At 44.0% G+C, this 23,952-nt stretch overlaps 1 non-coding gene and 1 pseudogene across 1 annotated transcript; one reads left to right on the forward strand and one right to left on the reverse strand.

The window, feature by feature from the left end:
* Positions 1 to 7,748: 7,748 nt before the first annotated feature.
* LOC121396694 lies at positions 7,749 to 7,805 on the reverse strand. The gene has a single exon (XR_005963134.1). It is a non-coding gene; the product is annotated as a U7 small nuclear RNA (small nuclear RNA).
* A 1,062-nt stretch (positions 7,806 to 8,867) lies between these two features.
* LOC108697281 lies at positions 8,868 to 17,217 on the forward strand (annotated as a pseudogene).
* The last annotated feature ends 6,735 nt before the right edge of the window (positions 17,218 to 23,952 follow it).

Raw genomic sequence — 23,952 nt, forward strand, 5'->3', positions numbered from 1 at the left:
AGAATCGCGGACGAGTGTTATTGGGAAATTGTATTTACATGTTGGGGTGGAATGTATTTCAAACAGAAAAATAAAAATATTGAATTCCTGGGAAAATTGACCTATAACCATAAACTCACTGTAATCTATTTATAAAGCAAAAAATTGTGAATATTCTATTTTTATGAATAAAACTTTTTGAAAAGATAAAAAAAATATTAAAAAAATTCTCTCTCTCCGTATTCTCTCAGTATTCAGACCCCATTGTTATTATAGTTAGCGGCAGATTTCTATTGCACGAGATTGTTAGCGGGTGCCGCTCGCTCCAAGGAGCCAATCAGGAATCGTTTCACAGAGACCGTTGTTAACTGGAGTTTTTTTACGGTGGTTTTATAGGGTTAAAATATAGACTGGGGTTAATAGGCAACAATAAAGGCAATAGAAATTTTTACAAATATTACAAAAAAAAAAATCCCTATCCGATGAGTGTTTTTGTTCATTAAAAATTTCATTAAAAATTTCATTTGTTTTCATTTGTTTAAAATCCTTGTTTTTAGGGATGCACCGAATCCACTATTTTGGATTCGGCCGAACCCCCGAATCCTTTGCGAAAGATTCTGGCGAATACCGAATCCGAATACAAGTAGGAAAGGGAAAAACATTTTTTATTTCCTTGTTTTGTAACAAAAAGTCATGAAATTTCCCGCCCCTAATTTGCATATGCAAATTAGGATCAGGTTCAGCCGGGCAAAAAGCTTCAGCCGAATCCTGCTGAAAATCCAGAAATGAATCCTGGATTTGGTGCATCCCTACTTGTTTTCGGGGCAATTGAAGCAAATGTTGAATATTCGCTGCGCTAGTACCTCGTGTGGCCGGCGAGTTTATTGAAAAAGAATTCGAAATTTTCAGAAAAAGCAATAGTAGAAAAAAATGTGAATCTGTTTCCTCTCATTTGCGATTATTCCCAGTCTAAAATCTGAAATCTCCAGATTTGCTTTTTGAATTCATAAATCCAAGAGATTTCCTTCTTTATCGTCTTTTAGAGATTTCCGTATTTATCTGTTATTTCTCTTTCCCGAAACATCGAAAATGCTAAACCAATTGTTCACTTCAGAAATCAGTAGGAACCTCCCAAATCCAGAATTCCATGAAATACTGACCCCTTCCCACAGAAATTGCCGAAACAACTGTCCGAAGCTCCTTTTTAAACATTTGTCATAAATTTTTGATCTGTGAGACAAAATGTGTTTGTTTCAGTTCTTTCTTTTTTAAGACAGAGTTTATTAAGGGGCAGATTTATTAAGGTTCGAATGGTAAATTAGAATTCTCTTTTTTTTTTTTTTTGGTCAAAACTCAAATTTTAATTTTCAATCACCAACGCGAATTTGAATTTGAAAGTGAGATTTTTCGACCTTTGTTTTAATTCAAATATTCGCCACCTATAACCTGCCGAGTTCATGAACAAGTCAAGGGCAGGGGTCAATTGAACCTTTTGCAGATGTTAATTGCCTTCCTGACATCCATGCTTTTGTTTTTCGGAGGAAAACTTTGACTCAAATTTTCGGGTGGTTCGTATTCGAACGAATATTAGACGTTCACGGTTTTTTCATAAATAACCTCCCATTTAAGTTGAGTTCACATAACTTTGAAATTCAACCTTTGATAAATCTGCCCTTAAATATTGAGGTCATTTTCTTTTCACAATTTGAGACATTGCCCAGTTTAAATTTGTATTACAGTTTTCAAAAATTCGAAAAAAAAAATTGTCATTTGAACCTTTAGGAGCTTCTGTAGAGGATGGGTGGGTACAGGAATGCTGAGTATTTTTTACATTCAAATCTAAGGATTGGGCAGCATCCAAATCCTCCAAAAAAATATTGGAATCCTGGATTTGCTGGATCCTTATTTTTAGATCTTTTTTTTTAACCTTTTCAAATTTCTGGAAAATAATTCAAAAACTACAGAAATATGGGATTTTCATCTATAAATCCTTGACCTCTGTCGTTCTTGTTTCTTGGGATGAAGTCAAGCCATAGGTAACAGTCAGACGTCGCCATTCGCTAAAACCCCATAAATAGGAAATATTTTAGGTTTAAAGGGCATGTAAAGGCGAAATAATTAAATTTTTACTTTATTTCATGAAAAAGAAACCTATCTCCAATATACTTTAATTAAAAAATATGTACCGTTTTTATAAGAAACCTGACTGTATGCAGTGAAATTCTCCCTTCATTTACTGCTGTGGATAGGAATTGTCAGACGGTCCCTAACTGCTCTGCAGGGAAACAATCATACTTATGTACAGCAGGGGGAGCCCCCGCCTTACTTCCCAGCCATGCAGAACTCAAGCAGCTTTGTTTGTTTCCCTGTAGAGCAGTCGGCGACTGTGTAGAGATTTGTATTGGATTTTATTTTTGCCTTTACATCCCCTTTACTGTTTCCAACTCCAGCTGCAGGGACAAAGATCATGGAGCCAGATTTAAACAGATAAACTGGGATTCTATTTGGAGGATTATTTTGCTGCAGCCACTGGTTCTGCAGAGTTGGAGAAAGTTAAAGAATCGGAAGTGATTTTATGTTCAAAAAGCAAATCTCTCTCATTCGCAATATCTGCAGTTTATTCTGTGTCTCACTTTGTGTTACTGTCGTGGGAAAGCGTTTTTTGTACAGAAAAAGTCTTATAAGAATATTTTTTTCGGTATATTATTTCCCCCTGCCCCTGGGGTATTTCTGGTTCTAACTGTAATAGTCACATAATTGTGTTTTTTTGTTTTTGTTAAGTTTGTCCTACAAATTTGGGGGTTTAAAAATGGAAGTCTTTGGTTACAAAATAAAGAAAAAAAAAACGTTCAATAAATGCCAAAAATCCCAGGAACTTGATTTGTGTGTCGGTTTTTTTTACATAAATAATATGAATGTATTAAAAAATTAATGGGCGTCACAAATACAGGATCTGGGTCAGTCAGAATCAATCTGCACCCAATATACATTTGCATGACAGTTGGTAGGGTGTTCCCTAATACTGCCCCATCTGACACCATACTCCCCCAGTTGAAACCATAATGCCCCGGTTGACGCCATACTGGCCCGGTTGAAACCATACTGGCCCGGTTGCAGCCATACTCCCCCGGTTGACTCCATACTGCCCCGGTTGATGCCATGCTGCCCGGTTGAAGCCATGTTCTCCCGGTTGACTCAATACTGCCCCGGTTGAAGCCATACTCCCCTGGTTGCAGCCATACTCCCCGGTTGATGCCATGTTCTCCTGGTTGAAGCCATACTGCCCCAGTTGACTCCATACTGCCCCGGTTGACGCCATGCTGCCCGGTTGAAGCCATGTTCTCCCGGTTGACTCAATACTGCCCCGGTTGAAGCCATACTCCCCGGTTGACGCCATACTCCCCTGGTTGCAGCCATACTCCCCGGTTGATGCCATGTTCTCCTGGTTGAAGCCATACTGCCCCAGTTGACTACATACTGCCCCGGTTGAAGCCATACTCCCCGGTTGACGCCATACTGCCCGGTTGAAACCATACTGCCCGGTTGAAACCATACTGCCCCGGTTGACGCCATACTGCCCCAGTGCTCATGGGACACCAGTTCCACAATATAAGGACCTTATGTTACAAAGTAAAATGATAAGAAGTTCTGATGATCAGGAGAAATGGGTAGAACCCAGTCCCCCTCTTTGTATAAGAGACTGTGTATAGAGACTGACCCAACAATACAATGGGGTTGTGCATTTTATTCCCAAACAGACAAACATTGCTGCACTCGGTCTCATAGGGGTTTCTAAACAATCGCATGAAGCCGTCCAGATGTTTTTTCTCATTTTCCTTCAAATTTTTATTATTTTTCAGACATACGTGAGTTTTATACAAATCCAATAATGCAGAATGATACACATAACATAAAGCACGAAGTTTAATAAAGATACAAAATTACTGTTAAAGGGGGTGCTTTGCCTTTAAGTTCCCTTTCAGGATGCGATAGAATGGCTAATTATAAGCAACTTTTCAATTGGTCTTACATTTTGCTTTTTTATAGTTTTTCTTTAATTATTTCCCTTCTTCCGACTCTTGCCATTTTTTAAATGGGGGTCACTGACCCCATCTAAAAAACAAATGCTCTGTAAGGCTACAAATGTATTGTTATTGCTACTTTTTACTCCTCATCTTTCTATTCAGGTCTCTCCTATTTATATTCCAGTCTCTTATTCAAATCAGTGCATGGTTGCTAGGGGAATATGGACCCTAGAAACCAGATGGCTGAAAATACAAAACATATAAGATTGGTTGAAAGTAGCTTATTTCAACCAAAAAAGCAAAAGATATTTTTTTTTTGTGGCAGCGATGAATAAGGAATTGAGTTTAGGAAGAATTTCAATGCAAGGAACTGGCAGTTTAAAACCAAAATTCTTTAAAGCAAATGAGGGAGATAATTTGATTTTAATATTTATTTTTTGCTGCAGAAAACATTCAATACTCGACCAGACCTTCCTGGGTTTCAGGCAACTCCATTAATAATAAATTTACATTTACTTCTTGACATTACAGGTATTGGATCCGATATCCAGAAACCTGTTATACAGGAAGTTCTGAATTACAATTCATCCTTATTGGAGGCGAAACCAGCCTATTGGGTTTATTTAATGTTTATATGATTTTCTAGTAGACTTAAGGTTTAAAGATCCCAATTACGGAAAGATCCGTTATCAGGAAAGTCCTGAAATTAAATAGGTCCCATACCTGTATTAGATTTCAAATAACATTGACCATTTATGAGCCCATTTTTTAAGTGGGTGATTTTGTTTCTTAGCTAAAGACCAACATATTCATGAAATGAGGAAATCCACGAGAGCTTCATCTAAGCAACACTTGTGTCGGGCAAATCCATTTCTATTATGAACTCCAAGAAAACCTTCTTAATATAAACCATATACACACAATGGTCACTAGATTTCAACTCGTTAATTTTTTTCAAAAAAAATGATGCCAATTTAATAGATTTCCACTAAAGGATAAAGGATAAATAAAGGATAATTTTTAAAATCCAAAGGAAACTCTTTCAATTTTTTTAATGTAAAATAGCCAATATATTCGCCTGGAGCTCATGGGAAATCTCAACGTCGGAATTGATGAATCCGTTACTTCCAGTTGCCCCTTCAGTAAGATTTCTGGTGAGAGATACAAGATTAGAAACCCTCAAGTCTGAAACTCTGAGAGTCAATCCACAAATGGCATTTTGGGGAGATTTGGTGAAATGAAAAACAAAAAAAACGCCGGCGCTAATCACACGCGGCAGTTTGTTTTTCGAAGTCATCTCACTAGGCAACTTTGGGCGACTTTGGAAAACGAATCCCCGCGTGTGATTAGCGCCGGGTTTTTTTCATTTTAGCCGGCGCATATTCAGGGAAGGCGGTTGGGGAGATTGGTCGCCGCAAAAATGAGGCGATTAGTCACCAGGTGACCAAATCTCCCCAAAACGCCCTGTGTGGCCTGACCCTAAGGCCTCTGAATTAATAAGGACAGGGAAGTTTGGATAAGACTACTTTAGTTTTCTTTTAAGTCCACAGGAAGAAATTTAAAGGGACACTAAAGCCTAAACAAATGTGTGTTTTGGGCTCTTGTACCAACCCAAAGTGACTAAATCTCTATAGAAATAAAGATCCATGTTTCTGAAGGTTCCCACAGTATCTCTCCATCTCTTGCCAAACTACTGCACATGCTCAGTCTGCTCTTCGCTGATAGTGACCTGAGCTAAGGGACTGACAATATTATTCTTTCCTCCGGCTGCTTGCTCTAGTCTCCGCCTTCACTATTAAACATGCATACACACTAACCAATCACAGTCCTGTCTGGCTGCTTCACTTAAAAACTAAAGCCCTGCATTGGCACTTAGAGCTGGACGTTAGTTGAATTCTATGATAAGACTGATTGGGAATTGAGACTGCAGTTTCCTATCATACATTGTCTTTGGAGCAGGATATCAGGCTTTACACTGCACTCTCCTATTTGCACCAATGCAAATTAGCGGATGAGCACAAAGATTGGAAATGTAACTCTGCACAATTGCTAAAAGCATTATATTCTTCATTATACAAATTGGAGCTCTCATTGTATCTGTCAAAATATAAGGACCCAATTTTATTTTCTTTTTATTTATTTATTTTTTTCATTTTTTGCAATAAAGGCAAAGTGAATGGGGTTAAATACACAGTCTGTTTATTATAGGGAGAGCACAAAGTGGGACCAGCAGTTTAGTCACTTTGCATATGCAAAACAGTCCATCTGGGAAGAAATTTCCCCATTGTAAAGTTTTCTCTATATGTAATATACTGATTTGCATAGTGACTTTATACTCTCCCCGTGTTGATTCATTGTAGTTGCACCTCATACTGGGCTGCTGGTTTTATTTGTGAGAGTAGTTTAATTTCCATGTTGTTAGTGTCAAGCTATGCTGTAATAAAGGTATATGTGCCTGTGTTTCTATCATTTATAGAATTCCTTCCAGTATAGGTTTTTTTAGATCCCCCTAATTCTCTGCAGAAGTTAAAGAAATACTTAATTATAGATGCAAGAGAACTGGCCAATGAGAATGCTAATCCCAGGCCCATGTCAGGCACCTTGCTATTATCATACAGACATTTCTATTGGTCAATGTGGCAGTTGGTCAGCGGAGCTTTACCCCTGAGCTTCCATTTGCTTTACGTGCCAAACTGCTTCTCTATAGAAGTTGATGAAAACACATTTACACAAGGAGAACCAACTCACCAGTGAGACAGGAAAGACAAACCGTTTTTATTTCGTTTTTTTGAAATTGCATGCGTAGAAGCCAACCAATCACAGGCCTGTCTGCTTCCTATGAACCCCCAGTCTCCGCAGCCAGTGACTGATTTAAATAAAATAATAAAAATATATAATAAATAAAATAATAGTAAAAAAAGCCTATCTTATCTATCGTCAATGGATAGAGAATAATACTAAGAACATCAGAGGTATTAAAGAGCAATGCTAAAGTATCTTGTTACCCCTTTGATTAAGGTTGTTGGAAAGTATTTTGAATTATGTTTAACACTTGGGGATTGGGCTTTTGGAGAAAATTCACTATTTATGTGGGACTTGGACTTTTGAGAATGGATTTTTTTAATCAAAAATATCTTTTTACACGAAGAGTCAATTAACACATTTACTACATGTGATCGGGTGAGTAAGAGGGAAGAGGCGGGGTTACGTCTATAAAGGTGATTGGTCACATTTGTACTTAAATCCTGATGAAGGGAGGTTGTACCCCCCGAAACGTTGATATTGGTGGTTTGAAGAAATAAAAAGAAGGGGCACTTTCCTCACTGCAGATCACTTTGTGTGTGCGGATCTGTGATTATTAATAGTTGATATAATGAAGGACAGACATAATTGTCTCTATATGTAACATAACAGCAACAGGTCTGACATGGGACTGGGAATCATTCTCATTGGTCAGTTCTTTTGCATTTATAATTTTTGAGCAGTAGAATTCTCATTGGTGAATTTTCAGAAAATGACAGTTTTTGGCAAACTCTATGTAAAACTAGGGGGCGCTGTGGGATGGAGATGTAGCTGGGTTTACTGCCCCTTTAAGACTACAGTTCCCAGCATGCTTCAATTTTATATACTGTAAACCTCCTAGAATTTGTAGTCCAACAACAGCTGAGCAAAGTTATGTTACGCAGGATTGACTTCCCCTTTAAATTCACATATAATTATTCAGTTCTATCATTACACACAGTGTGTGGCTCCTACAGAGTAAGAACCTGCTAGACAAATAGTAAAAGAGCTGTAACACTTCCCTACACTCTCCCTACTCACTGTATCCCACTCAGTACCTCCCTTGTGCTCCTTAGGGAGACACAGTCACGTGATTCTCCAGTTCGGCTCCAAGGGATCCCCCACTTACACATCAGGTATATATGGAAACGACATACAATGTACCGGCACCTAAACCCTTAAATAATCCAATAAATAACATTAAATGATGAATGTGCAGAATACAGGCTTCTGATTGGTGGTGAATTTTCAATATGTAAATTAGTTCATCCCATGTGTTGTGCGCATGCGTGCTGCATTAGCAAAGTCCGTTATTGCCCATTTGGGGCCCCGCATTGCGCGTACTGCCCCAGTAAGAGAAGCCAAGACAAGAATTGATATTCCACTACCCTGGGCCTCTTGATGTGACCCAATAACAGCTGCCCCCCTGCAACTGAATGGTCTGCCCCAGTTCACCACAGAGGCGTCTGTCACTGCTCACGATTTCATTGGACAACAGCTCCTCCGCGAGACAGCTGATTGGTTCTCATGGTTTCTCAACGCCTACATCGGAGTGTGGTCAAAACGAGGCGAGGGAGGGAAAGTCGCACGCCAGAAATACAGCACGCGATTATAGCTCTCTCGCAGCCTAATGCGCCTTTAATTTATCAGTCTGAGATTTGTTTATTAACTAGAATGTCATCCAGGAATAGATTCGGCCGCCCTGAGCCCTTCCCGTGGTTTTACGGCAGCAGTCCTCCCCTATATGTGTGGGAATGGATGATTCCAAGAACCTGCAACACAGGGCTAAGCGTGACGTAGAGACGTAACGGAGCTTCCGATTGGCTGGTGTGTAGACGCTAATTATTTCTGCGCTCCAATGACTCACTTGTCTTACTTTATACCGTGCTGACTCCTCCCCCGGTGTGTGACACTCCTGCGTTATTCTCCTGCCCCCGGAGCGGGTCAAATACTCGTTACATTAACCCTTTGCTCTGCCGCCTGCTGGAACGCCTCCTAGTAACACGAAGCGGGCGGAGCTTGTTCTGTGTGTGAAGCGCAAGGTGAGCTCAGTCCCAGGGGAGTCACTGACCCGGCAGGAACATGTTGCAGCTCCGCGGGCTCCTCACTCGCTCCTGTGCCGGGTAAGTGTCCAGATCTGCTCCTGCACCCCCTGGGGCACCCCCACTGCAGAGCAAAACTGTCACATGATCTCTGGCCTGCAGGGGGCGGGGTTAGATCACCAGCTCTTGTGGTTGCACGACTAGAACTAAGTATCTATGAAACCTCGTCTTCTGCAGCTGAACTGAAGCTTCTCTTAATTGTTAAAGGGATACTGTCATGGGAAAAAAAAACTTTTTTCAAAACACATCAGTTAATAGTGCTGCTCCAGCAGAATTCTGCACTGAAATCCATTTCTCAAAAGAGCAAACAGATTTTTTTATATTCAATTTTGAAATCTGACATGGGGCTAGACATATTGTCAATTTCTCAGCTGCCCCCAGTCATGTGACTTGTGCTCTGATAAACTTCAATCACTCTTTACTGCTTTTTTCCCATGACACTATCCCTTTAAGAAGGAAAAATAACAGCCTGCCAGAAAGCATTTCTCTCCTAAAGTGCAGGCACAAGTCACATGACCAGGGGCAGCTGGGAAATTGACAATATGTCTAGCCCCATGTCAGATTTCAAAATTGAATATAAAAAATCTGTTTGCTCTTTTGATAAATGGATTTCAGTGCAGAATTCTGCTGGAGTAGTACTATTAACTGATGTGTTTTGAAAAAAACATGCTTTCCGACGACAGGATCCCTTTAATGACTGACAGTTGCCGCTCCCAAGAGGTTCTGCAGCTTCTCTGACTGACAGGGAACAAAATGCTGCTACACTGGGGCCCCTAATGCACTAACTGGGGCCACAATCTCATGTCCAACCTGCTCAGCTACAACTGGGGGCCCCTGCCCCTTATCCTAATTGTGGTGTCAGTATGTTCCTATGTGGCACTTGCATTGGGAGGCAGCGACTGTCAGTTCTGGTGGGAGGGGAGAATGTTTTCAGTTTGTAACAGAGACAAATCTACAAACAGGTGGAAGGGGGGGGACTGATAATTTGTTATTGTGTTTAGACAGTGTTAGTGGTGGCCGGGGGGGGGGGGGTATTTACCTGTGTAGGGTTCACAAAACTGGATTATTTTTCAAACAGAATTATTTTTCCCCAATCTCACTGGGTGCCCCACCCCCCTCCATCTGGTTCTATAAAGCAGAGATATAGGACTTGGAGGGCTGATTTAGGGGCTCCAGTGTGTGTGTCAGACAATGTCAGTGTAAATCAGTGGGGGATACAGTGGGTATTTGGGGTTCTTATGGGTAAAGCCTGATCTTGTCTCTTGTTTCCTGTAGGTGGCGCCGGCATCATTGTGCAGCAGTGGAAGTGAAGAACGAGCCAATCCTGGAGTTTAAACCTGGCAGCTTGGAAAGGGCGGCCCTCCAGCAGGTACGTAACTTGCCTTTTTGCTTGTAAACATTAAAGGGACAGTGCAGATAATAAAATGTTGATGGTACTTATAGGGGGGCAGGTATGACATGTTAAGAGAGAGATTGCACAGCTCCTGGGAGGTCCTCAAACAGATACTAAACCCATCAGATGTCCCAATTGCCTCCTGTATGGGCTGCAGATATTTGACTGGAATGTTATTTTGGCCATAGATGCCAAAATAGACACAGGTTAATCTGTTACCAGGGGAAGGGCAGGCTTTTGAGTGTTTAGAGTTTTTTTTTTTAAATTTTTTTTTTGTTAAATTGGTTAGTTTGTACAGACGGCGAGATTCCCAGACAGTTCATTAATGATTAACATACAATATTTTCTAACAAGCTGATAACCGAAAGCCTGTCTGTTTGTGGGTTATTACTTGGATCAGCCTGCATCCAATCAGAGCATTAAAATATTCACAGGGCTAGAGCAACCTGCAGCCAATCAGAACATTATAATATTCACAGGGCTAGAGCAACCAGCAGCCAATCAGAGCATTAAAATATTCACAGGGCTAGAGCAACCTGCAGCCAATCAGAACATTATAATATTCACAGGGCTAGAGCAACCAGCAGCCAATCGGAGCATTGGAATATTCACAGGGCTAGAGCAACCAGCAGCCAATCAGAACATTAGAATATTCACAGGGCTAGAGCAACCTGCAGCCAATCAGAGCATTGGAATATTCACAGGGCTAGAGCAACCTGCAGCCAATCAGAGCATTAGAATATTCACAGGGCTAGAGCAACCAGCAGCCAATCGGAGCATTGGAATATTCACTGGGCTAGAGCAACCTGCAGCCAATCAGAGCATTGGAATATCCAGACGGCTAGAGCAACCTGCAGCCAATCAGAGCATTGGAATATTCACAGGGCTAGAGCAACCAGCAACCAATCGGAGCATTGGAATATTCACAGGGCTAGAGCAACCTGCAGCCAATCAGAGCATTAGAATATTCACAGGGCTAGAGCAACCAGCAACCAATCGGAGCATTGGAATATTCAGAGGGCTAGAGCAACCTGCAGCCAATCAGAGCATTGGAATATTCACAGGGCTAGAGCAACCTGCAGCCAATCAGAGCATTGGAATATTCACAGGGCTAGAGCAACCTGCAGCCAATCAGAGCATTGGAATATCCAGACGGCTAGAGCAACCTGCAGCCAATCAGAGCATTGGAATATTCACAGGGCTAGAGCAACATGCAGCCAATTAGAACATTAGAATATTCACAGGGCTAGAGCAACCTGCAGCCAATCGGAGCATTGGAATATTCACAGGGCTAGAGCAGCCAGCAACCAATCGGAGCATTAGAATATTCACAGGGCTAGAGCAACCAATCGGAGCATTGGAATATTCACAGTGCTAGAGCAACCTGCAGCCAATCAGAGCATTAGAATATTCACAGGGCTAGAGCAACCTGCAGCCAATCGGAGCATTGGAATATTCACAGGGCTAGAGCAACCTGCAGCCAATCAGAGCACCACAAGCATCTGATTGGTGGCTATGGCTCCTAGACTGGAAAAACCATACAAAAGAGTTGCCCCGTGCATTTGCACCCCCAGTTTATGATGTATTGTATTATAAGGCATTACAGGAGCTGACAGATAAAACAGAAGAAATCCCGTGTGTCATGGGGGGAGAGGAGGTCTGGACTAAGGACGTGCGGTACCAAGTGTCGGTAAAATCGGGGGCCAATAATTCGTCACTGACACTACATAGAAAAATGAATCTGTAGTTGGAGTAACTGGGTAGATCCCCCCACAATGCTTCAAATGCTGCTGCCGTCACTTTAACTGATAACTCCCGGCTCCTTGTGTATTTCAGCCCTTCAAGCATTCTCACTGAGTGGCCAAGTACTGCTATGCGGATAAGGTGAGTGCTTACTCAGATGTGTTCTCCCCCACTCAACAGGCCCTGTGTTACACCCGCAACATGGCTGCTTGTTTAAGGGGTCCCTGCACCCCCGCATTTCTGTGCTGAGTAGTAACGAGCAACTGTGCTTGTATTGCTAATGTCTGCCACATCATGTGAAGTTTAACTTCCCCTTTAAATACCCTACATATGAAACATTAAGAAGGAGGCCAGGCCCAATGTATTTCTGCCCAATCATTTTCCCAGTTCCCCCACATGCTCCTATCTCTGCACCCCCCAACCCCAGTGTCGCCCCTATAGTACAGCCGTTTATTCCAGCTGACTCCTCCCACTTTGTGTCGCCCCCCAGGAGTTGCTGAATAAAGCCATCAATGCAGGCGCTGGCCGTGCGCAAGGAATGGGACCTGAAACCCGTACAGGACCGGGCGCAGATCTTCTTTAAAGCTGCGGATCTTCTGAGCGGCCCCAGGAGGGCGGAGATTCTGGCCAAGACTATGATTGGGCAGGTGAGCGTCACATACACAGGACTTGTATCATCTGTGGGTGCTGGGAGTTGTCCGTACTGGATCTGATTAACTCTTTCTTTTCTACCCACACAAACATGTGACTTGTAGTGCAGTAATTTCCTCTTTTATTCATTCCCACCCCCCCCCCCTGATATCTAACTGACCACATTATCCACTTGCAAAGTGACCCCCAAACTCACACTCTTGTTCTAGGGGAAACTGTGATTCAGGCAGAAATTGATGCTGCTGCCGAGTTAATCGACTTCTTCCGATTCAACGCCAAATACGCCATGGACCTGACGCACGAGCAGCCAATCAGCATCTCCGTCAGCACCAACTCCATCGTTTATAGGGACTTAGAGGTAAGAGATGGAAGAGACAAATAAGCACTCACCCCAAATCTCCCCCTAACTGACCTTCAGACTGGGCCCCCTTAGCTCATAACAAGGTTACAGATATATAGAAACATTGGGGTGTCACCCTGCTATAGTTCCAGGGGTACCCAGGGTACAAATAATCACTCACCCCAAATCTCCCCCTAACTGACCTTCAGACTGGGCCCCCTTAGCTCATAACAAGGTTACAGATATATAGAAACATTGGGGTAACAGTCACCCTGATATAGTTCCAGGGGTACCAGGGTACAAATAAGCACTCACCCCAAATCTCCCCCTAACTGACCTTCAGACTGGGCCCCCTTAGCTCATAACAAGGTTACAGATATATAGAAACATTGGGGTGTCACCCTGCTATAGTTCCAGGGGTACCCAGGGCACAAATAATCACTCACCCCAAATCTCCCCCTAACTGACCTTCAGACTGGGCCCCCTTAGCTCATAACAAGGTTACAGATATATAGAAACATTGGGGTGTCACCCTGCTATAGTTCCAGGGGTACCCAGGGTACAAATAAACACTCACCCCAAATCTCCCCCTAACTGACCTTCAGACTGGGCCCCCTTAGCTCATAACAAGGTTACAGATATATAGAAACATTGGGGTGTCACCCTGCTATAGTTCCAGGGGTACCCAGGGTACAAATAATCACTCACCCCAAATCTCCCCCTAACTGACCTTCAGACTGGGCCCCCTTAGCTCATAACAACGTTACACATATATAGAAACATTGGGGTGTCACCCTGCTATAGTTCCAGGGGTACCCAGGGTACAAATAAGCACTCACCCCAACTCTCCACAAGATGGAGACAGTAGGACAAGATGGAGACAGTAGGACAAGATGGAGACAGTAGGACAAGATGGAGACAGTAGGACAAGATGGAGACAGTAGGACAAGATCGAGACAGTAGGACAAGATGGAGACAGTAGGACAAGATGGGGGACAAGATAGAGACAAAAATGAAAACAGTAGGGGAAGATTGGTAGAACCCAAACCCAACAGTTGTTGGTTACTATGTGCCCTTGCAGTTCCTATAATCTTATTAATATTTTGATTTTCTTTGTACTCAGAACCTTCAAGCTCCTATGGAAGCAGGTGGCACAGAACCTGGATGTGTATCGGACTTTTCCCCGCTTGGCTGGAGGTGAGGGCTCAGTCCCAGGGGGGAGAGACTCAGACAGGTCCCTAAATAAAGGGATTTACTTGGTCCCACTTGATGTTACAGGAGGGGACCCAATACACCAGTGGCTTTTGCAATAGAGAGATTCGCTGCTTGTTCCTTTAGTAGATTCACTGACTTTACCCCCTCGGGTATATGAGGGTTCAATACTGGGGAACAGGGGGTGCACAAAGTGCCCAGTTTATTGCCCACAATCCTCCTTTCTGTGCTTTAGATCATCAGCATTGCACCCCGTTATTGGGGAGGTGGGGGGCAGGTAATGAATAGGGGGACAGGCACATTGATGGGAATGGGATGGAATTGATGTATAAATCTCCCCCGGGTCGGACAGAATGCGGAGGGAAGAATTTCCATTTTGTGCACAGCTCGGCCGACTTGGAGAGTGCGGTGAATGGGACGATCCGCTCGGCGTTCGAATTCGGGGGCAGAAATGCTCGGCCTATTCCCGGCTCTACGTGTCCGACTCACTGTGGCCCCGGATGAGAGAGCGGCTGCTGGAGGAACTCGCTGGGATCAAAGTGGGGAACGTGAGTGTGAATTTGTCATTTATCCCCCCCGCTCAGCTGCTCTTTGATGAGATTAAAGTCGCCGCTAATTCCGCCAAGCGCTTCTCATCCTCCTCTCTCTGAACCTGACACTGGATTAGGGGGAGCCGGATCTGATCCCTCCCCGATGTCAGGTGCCGAGCGCCCCTTCAGCTGTGGGATTTGTGTCGAGTTCCACCTTGTGCTGTTTGATCCGCACTGCTGACACTTCTTTCCTTCTTTCAGCCTGACGACTTCACCTCCTTCCTCTCCGCTGTCATCGACCAAAAGGTAAGGGACCTCCTTCTGCCCCAGCGAGGGGTTTCACAAGATTTGGGGATATTCTGCATTATTCTATCCAGGGGAATCTGTTATATGATTCTATCCCTCTAGATTGAAAGCTCTTGGGAGCAGGACTCCCTAATCTTTGCACAGGCTGATGATGCTGAGTATGGGGAGCAGGAGGGCAGCACAGCAGTGTTTATGGGTCGGTTCTGATCTCTGTTACTACTTTGGTGGCTCTAGAGGATTTTGGGGCAGAGCCCAAGCACTGCACTGGGAGGTAGAGTGCAACCAAATGAACAGCAATAGCGTAACTACAGGGGCACAATTGAAGAAGATCAAGCAGGTTTCTGGCTGGTGGGGGGTTGGGGCACAAGACCTGGTCAATGGCAGTTGCCAATAAGGGTCGAGGGGCCGAATTCATGACGTTTGCCCTTTCCTCAGTCTTTCAGGCGGATACAGGGTTGGATGAAACACGCCCAATCCTCCCCGGACCTCACCATTCTAGCAGGGGGGAAGTGTGACGACAGCGAGGGGTATTTCGTGGAACCGACCATCATTGAGAGCAAAAACCCCAAGGAGAAGATCCTGCAGGAGGTACGAGCGCCTGTTTCCATAGCAACGCCTGGCAGTATGGCAGCACCCACTGTATATATAATATGTGACCTCACCACGTCCTTATTCCCCTTTGTAAAGGGGAAGTCGCTGCTATAAAGCACATGTGCACCAGGAAATACACTCCCCCCATGCAAGAATGTGACCTACCAGGGCCTTGCCCTCCAGGTGCCTCAGATATCACCCACTGGGCCATGGGACCAGCCAACTAAGAATAAAAAAAATCTCCTATTTTGCCCACTTGCCTTTAACACACCCCCCCACATCCTGTTCCTGGGGCTTTTGCTTCTGATTGGACCCCCTGGTGCCTCATTGCCCCTGTTCATTTATTTCTTCCTTCTCTTACAGGAAATATTTGGGCCGGTGGTGGCGGTTTACGTTTATCCAGAAAACAATTACAGAGAAGTCCTGCACCTTATTGACTCCACCTCCCCATACGGCCTCACGGGGGCAGTGTTTGCTCAGGACAAGTGAGTAGCGCTGATACCTGCCCAATACTGGGGGACGTTCGGCTCTAATGAGACTAAATATTAATGAGCAAATCTAGAGATGAGAAATGAGAGTAACAGACCCCAAACATAGGGGAGAACCCGTAACGTAAAGCTGCTGCTCCGTCCCAATAAACTGTATAGAACTCCCTGCAGTCACTGCCCAGCACAGAGCACTTAGGGACTGTTCCTGCTGAATTGTGCTTAGTACAGGGAATACCTATGCTGCTATAGTTTTATGGGATCTCTCTGTACAGACTATGAGCAAACTTAGGGGACTGTTCCTGCTGAATTGTGCTTAGTACAGGGAATACCTATGCTGCCATAGTTTTATGGGATCTCTCTGTACAGACTATGAGCAAACTTAGGGTCTGTTCCTGCTGAATTGAGTAAAGACACATGTATCTATAGGGGAAATAAATGTATCAGATTGTAATGAAATCTCTGTGTCTGGTCTCAGGAATGTAGTGATGGAGGCGACTCAGATTCTTCGGCACTCGGCTGGGAATTTCTATATAAATGATAAATCCACAGGCGCACTTGTGGCTCAGCAGCCTTTTGGGGGATCTCGGGCTTCTGGTAAGTGATAAAAAACCAAATATTGTCCCAAAATGAGACCATGTAATCCCCACCCCTCCCCCACATGCACCCCAGATACCCAGGAACCCACTGTACCTCCTGCACTGGGAGTGGCTGTGTATCCCCTCCCCTTCTTATTCAGTAGATAAGCACCTCCCACTCTGAGTTTTATTCCATTCCAGGAACCAATGACAAGCCCGGGGGGGCGGCACTTCATCCTCAGATGGACCTCACCACAAGTCATTAAAGAGACCCACGTGCCCCTGACAGAATGGAATTACCCATATTTGCAGTGAGCTGTGCCTGTACCCAGGGCAGCCATCAGGGGGGGGGGACAGGGGGGACAGGGGGGACAGGGGGGAGAGTTGTAGGGGGGCCCCGAGGGTAAGGACCCTCGGGGCCCGGCCACGTCACACTTACTTGATTAGCCGGGCCCCCCAGCTGCTGATTTTGTGAAGGCATGGATGTTTAATGGGCCCTGGCCACCAATTTTCTTATAATGTGGGGGGGGGGCTTGGCCACCAATTTTTTTTCTCATGTGGGTTCCTAGCCACCAATATTTTTTAATGGGGGGGCCCTGGCCACAAATGTTTTTTTTTATGGGGGGCCCTGACCACCAATATCTTTTTATCTTTTATTAACATGTGGGAACCCTAGCCACCAATATTTTTTTTATTTTTTAACGTGTGGTGGGGGCGGACCTGTGGGGTGGGGAGGGCGGACCTGTAGGTGGGGCTTGCGGTGGACGCAGCCCAGGGGGCCCAGAAAATGTTGTCGTATGGGGCCCTGTGATTTCTGATGGCGGTCCTGCCTGTACCCACTGGAGGGCTGTACCAACTCCAAGTGCCCAGGGGAGAAATCGGAGCTGCAGCCAATATCCGGTTGTTCCTCTGGAACATGGACACAAAGAATCCCCCAAACGTCTCATTTTACAGATTTTATCAGAATAATATTTTATTTTTTTTAAAGTGGATTATAATAGTGTAACTTTATTTGAACTGAATCCATGAATGTCATTATTTAATAATAACACAAGGGGGCGCCCTATGCCCAATCCTAATTCACTGGAGAAACTCGGGGAAAGGCTTCATGTCACACGTTGTCATGTGACCGACTGGGAACTGGAAATCGGGATAAAGGGGAAGTAATACCTTCATGAAAGTTAATGGCGCTGCAGAGATCCCCCTGCTGGTGAAAACAACTTTGATCAGTTATTTAATTTAATTTGCTGTTATTTAAAAGTGGGAGGCGCTGGTCTATGGAGTTGTGCTGCCAACAACAGGTTAAAGGTGCAACTACAAGTCACATATTCATTAATTAATATTAATTTAGTTCATTAATATTTGCATTTTGATCCTAGCATCTCCTTTAATTGGACAATCGCGACAATGCATAAGTGATAACTTCCCCTTTAAAAAAAATCCAAACCCTCAGATGCTAATTCCTAGGCTCATATGTTTGTGTTTATCTGTGGCACTGGCTGGGAGTTGTAGTTCACACAATGTCTACTGTGTTAGACAATAACAAAAGCACAGTGATTATTTGTTTTGTGACCCATAGTAGGTGTGGTATTAAAAGCAAGCACTGATTGGTTGCTGTAGGGGATTGGTAAGATCAGTGGAACGTCCCAGACAAAGGGACATTAGGACCCCCAAACCGTTTAAAGGGGTTGTTTCCCTTTAAATTAACTGTTAGTATGATGTAGAGAGGGATATTCTGAGACAATTTGCAATTGGTTTTAATTTTTTATTATTTGTGGGTTTTGAGTTATTTAGCTTTTTATTCAGCAGCTCTCCAGTTTGTAATTTCAGCCGTCTGGTTGCTAGGGCCCAAATTCCCTTAGCAACCACGCACTGATTTGAATAAGAGACTGGAATTTGAATAGGAGAGGCCTGAAAAGATGAGGAATAAAAAGTAACAATAACAATACATTTGTAGCCTTACAGACCATTTGTATTTAGATGGGGTCAGTGACCCCCATTAAAAGCTGCAAAGAGTCAGAAGGAGGAGGCTAATAATTGAAAAACAAAAAAAATAAAATAAAATAATGAAGACCAATTGAAAAGCTGCTTAGAATTAGCCATTCTATAATATACTAAAAGTTAATTTAAAGGTGAACCTCCCCTTTTAATTACTTTTCAGGCTCCCAAAATGCCCAGAGGTTGACACCTGTTTTACCAATATTTATGGAAACTGTATATGAATTAGGGTTTCCTCTATACTTACACCCAGTACTTACAGGGAGTGTTTCCTCTATACATTGACATTGCAGCCGATATAATCGGGAAACTCATGCTGTGGTTTAGCTTCCCCTTTAATTTCTCCACTTTCCCCTCATTTCTTTATTGGAGAGTTTTAACTTTAATTCCGTCAGTCTATTCGATGTCGAGGGCTGACGTGTGTCTGTATTCTGTCTCCCCCAGCGTATCGGACGCTTTTATTTGTCGGACACACAATCCCCCGCTCACAATTGGACGCGCATTGTTTCCTCGCCGACATCATTATCTGTTAATTTAACATGAAATTAATTAGATCCAGGGGCTGCAGAGATCTGGGGCTGGAGCTTCTCCTGTCGATATATTTCTGATTTTTTTGTATGTGCTGCTAATGAACCCCCATATCTCATGAAACACCCCCGTTCTGGTTATACTGGCTTATAAATTTAACCCTTGAGGAGATCTCCTCAGGCAGCGGCGGTGTACAGGCAAATCCGCTTCCGTAGAAACCACCGCGACCAACGAATGTTCCCGAAATTGTTTGTTTTGATGTAAAACAATGCATTGTGGGTAAAAAAAGACCTGAACTATGGTGATTTGCATCCGAAATTGCACTTTACCCACTGGCTGAAAATGAGCCCTTTTGCACCTTTAAATTAACTGTTAGTATGATGTAGAGAGGGATATTCTGAGACAATTTGCAATTGGTTTTCATTTTTTATTATTTGTGGTTTTTGACTTATTTAACTTTTTATTCAACAGCTCTCCAATTTGCAATTTTCTGGTTGCTAGGGTCCAAATTCCCCTAGCAACCATGCACTGATGTGAATAAGAGACTGGAATATGAATAGGAGAGGCCTGAATAGAAAGATGAGGAATAAAAAGTAACAATACATTTGTAGCCTTACAGAGCATTTGTTTTTTAGATGGGGTCAGTGACCCCCCATTTGAAAGCGGCAAAGAGTCAGAAGCAAAAGACAAATAACTATAACAAATAAATAATAAAGATCAATTGAAAAGTTACGTAGAATTGCCCGTTCTATAACATAATCAAAGTTACCTTAAAGGGATCCTGTTTTTTTCAAATCACATCAGTTAATAGTGCTGCTCCAGCAGAATTCTGCACTGAAATCCATTTCTCAAAAGAGCAAACAGATTTTTTTATATTCAATTTTGAAATCTGACATGGGGCTAGACATTTTGTCTATTTCCCAGCTGCCCCTGGTCATGTGACTGGGGGGATTGGATTCACTTACCCAGGGGGAGGTTCCTGTCTGACCATGGGAAAGAGAACAGCCCAGGAGCAGGAAGTACAGAGAATCAGAGCTCTGTACCTGGGTAAGTACTGGGGGAGATTGGATTCACTTACCCAGGGGGAGGTTCCTGTCTGACCATGGAAAGAGAACAGCCCAGGAGCAGGAAGTACAGAGAATCAGAACTCTGTACCTGGGTAAGTACTGGGGGAGATTCACTTACCCAGGGGGAGGTTCCTGTCTGACCATGGGAAAGAGAACAGCCCAGGAGCAGGAAGTACAGAGAATCAGAGCTCTGTACCTGGGTAAGTACTGGGGGAGATTCACTTACCCGGGGGAGGTTCCTGTCTGACCATGGGAAAGAGAACAGCCCAGGAGCAGGAAGTACAGAGAATCAGAGCTCTGTACCTGGGTAAGTACTGGGGAGATTGGATTCACTTACCCAGGGGGAGGTTCCTGTCTGACCATGGGAAAGAGAACAGCCCAGGAGCAGGAAGTACAGAGAATCAGAGCTCTGTACCTGGGTAAGTACTGGGGGGAGATTGGATTCACTTACCCAGGGGGAGGTTCCTGTCTGACCATGGGAAAGAGAACAGCCCAGGAGCAGGAAGTACAGAGAATCAGAGCTCTGTACCTGGGTAAGTACTGGGGGAGATTGGATTCACTTACCCAGGGGGAGGTTCCTGTCTGACCATGGGAAAGAGAACAGCCCAGGAGCAGGAAGTACAGAGAATCAGAGCTCTGTACCTGGGTAAGTACTGGGGGAGATTCACTTACCCAGGGGGAGGTTCCTGTCTGACCATGGGAAAGAGAACAGCCCAGGAGCAGGAAGTACAGAGAATCAGAGCTCTGTACCTGGGTAAGTACTGGGGGAGATTCACTTACCCAGGGGGGAGGTTCCTGTCTGACCATGGGAAAGAGAACAGCCCAGGAGCAGGAAGTACAGAGAATCAGAGCTCTGTACCTGGGTAAGTACTGGGGAGATTGGATTCACTTACCCAGGGGGAGGTTCCTGTCTGACCATGGGAAAGAGAACAGCCCAGGAGCAGGAAGTACAGAGAATCAGAGCTCTGTACCTGGGTAAGTACTGGGGGGAGATTGGATTCACTTACCCAGGGGGAGGTTCCTGTCTGACCATGGGAAAGAGAACAGCCCAGGAGCAGGAAGTACAGAGAATCAGAGCTCTGTACCTGGGTAAGTACTGGGGGAGATTGGATTCACTTACCCAGGGGGAGGTTCCTGTCTGACCATGGGAAAGAGAACAGCCCAGGAGCAGGAAGTACAGAGAATCAGAGCTCTGTACCTGGGTAAGTACTGGGGGAGATTCACTTACCCAGGGGGAGGTTCCTGTCTGACCATGGGAAAGAGAACAGCCCAGGAGCAGGAAGTACAGAGAATCAGAACTACTATATAACTGGGATCAGAGATGTTTGGTGAATACTCTGAGAAGTGCCGGTTATTCTGGATGTTGAAGGGGAATAAGTTGTACCTGATAGGAGGTTCTGCCAATGACATGTCAGCGTTATCCCCAAAATATTCTCAGCAGAGACGACCTTAGACCAAAGCTGATACAATTCCATATTTTCTATCCTTTCTGGAAAGGGGGGTCGGTGAGTTCTTACTGAGGCTCCACTCAACAAGTAATAGGAAATAAAACAATTGCCCCTTTAGTAGAACATTGATAAGAAACAGAAGGAGCTCAGGATAAAACAAGTTCCATCTGATTCAGGTTAGTGGAGCCGCCTGGAGCCAATTGAAACCATTTGATGTCCCGTGTTGGGAAGTAATGGGAGATTCCGTATGACACGATCTGGATGGATCCCAAAGTCACTCATTCCCAACCGGTAATAAAAATCATTCCTCTAATAAATCCAGGATGGGCTGTGGGCGCAAGAAACATTGTAACTAATGTCAGACCCGTCTCATTCCACAATCCCGGGATTGGAAACATTGTAACGAGCGTTGGGATTCTGATTGCTCAATCCTAGTCCCGCCCACTAGGGACAAGTGTCGGAATTCTCTCTCTGCCCAATCCTGGCCCATCCCACTAGGGACAAGTGTCGGAATTCTCTCTCTGCCCAATCCTGGCCCATCCCACTAGAGACAAGTGTCGGAATTCTCTCTCTGCCCAATCCTGGCCCCAGGGCCGCCATTAGAAATCACGGGGCCCCGTACAACAAAATTTTTGGGGCCCCCTGGGCCCCGCCCACACTGACGACCAAGCTCCGCCCCATATCCCGCCCACATAGCAGTTAAAAGACCACACAGACATCAGCGCTAAAAAAGTAACCCCCCCCCCACACAAGTTGTAAAAAGCTATTGATGGTCAGGGCCCCCTTATCAAAAAAATTGGGGCCCCAAAAAAAAAAAAATGTAAAAAAAACTAAAAAATAAACAAACATTGGTGGCAGGGGCCCCCTTCTAAGTTAAAATTTTTTTTTTTTTAAAAACATTGGTGGCAGGGGCCCCCTGTTAAAAAAAACTTGGGGCCCCAACAAAAAAAAATGTAAAAAAAACTAAAAAATAAACAAACATTGGTGGCAGGGGCCCCCTTCTAAGTTAAAAACAAATTGGGGCCCCAAAAAAAAATTTGAAAAAAAATTAATTTTTTTTTGAAAAAAAAAAAAAAACATTGGCGGCAGGGGCCCCCTTATAAGTTAAAAACAAATTGGGGCCCCAAAAAAAAATTTGAAAAAAAATGAATTTTTTTTTGAAAAAAAAAAAAAACATTGGCGGCAGGGGCCCCCTTATAAGTTAAAAACAAATTGGGGCCCCAAAAAAAAAATTTGGAGAAAAAAAAATTTTTTTGAAAAAAAAAAAAATGGTGGCAGGGGCCCCCTTACAAGTTAAAAACAAATTGGGGCCCCAAAAAAAATTTAAAAAAAAAAAATTTTTTTTGAAAAAAAAAAAAAACTGGTGGCAGGGGCCCCCTTACAAGTTAAAAAAATTTGGGGCCACCAAAAAGAAAATTAATTTTTTTTTTTTAAAAAAAAACCAAAAAAAACCAATGGTGGCAAGGGGCCCCTTACGAGTTAAAAAAAAAATTGGGGCCCCAAAAACAAAAGTTTTAAAAAAAAGATTGGTGGCAGGGGCCTATAGAATATTAAAATAATACATTGGTGGCCAGGGGATTAAAAAAAAAAAAACACAAACTGGTGTTCAGTAGGATTGAACTCATGGCTTCAGTACTTCAACTTCGCCTCCTTTCGTGACTTCGGGTCTTTTCACCGCTTCAGGACTTCGGCTGTTTTCGTGACTTCGGGTCTTTTCGGCGCTTCGGGACTTCGGCTTTTTCCGTGACTTCGGGTCTTTTCGTCGCATCGGCTTCGGCTTTTCGGCACTTCCGCATTCGGCACTGAAGAGGCAAGACGTACGGCTCGGGCGCTCGTAAGGGGGGCCCGGATCTTCAAAAAAATGCAGCGCTGCCGGGCCCCCCTTCATGCCCGGGCCCGGTACGCTTGTCCCCCCTGTCCCCCCCTGATGGCGGCCCTGCCTGGCCCATCCCACTAGAGACAAGTGTCGGAATTCTCTCTCTGCCCAATCCTGGCCCATCCCACTAGGGACAAGTGTCGGAATTCTCTCTCTGCCCAATCCTGGCCCATCCCACTAGGGATTGGAAACTGGTGTCAGACTGTTCTGAATTCTGGTCCAGCCCACGAGGGATTAGGAATATGTGAAACATCACAGGTGAGACTGATGTAGGTAAATCCTGACTAATTCTGCACTAAAGGACCACTCAGTTTGGAAT

The sequence above is a fragment of the Xenopus laevis genome, chromosome 7S (genome assembly GCF_017654675.1).
Source record: "Xenopus laevis strain J_2021 chromosome 7S, Xenopus_laevis_v10.1, whole genome shotgun sequence".
NCBI lineage: Eukaryota > Metazoa > Chordata > Amphibia > Anura > Pipidae > Xenopus > Xenopus laevis.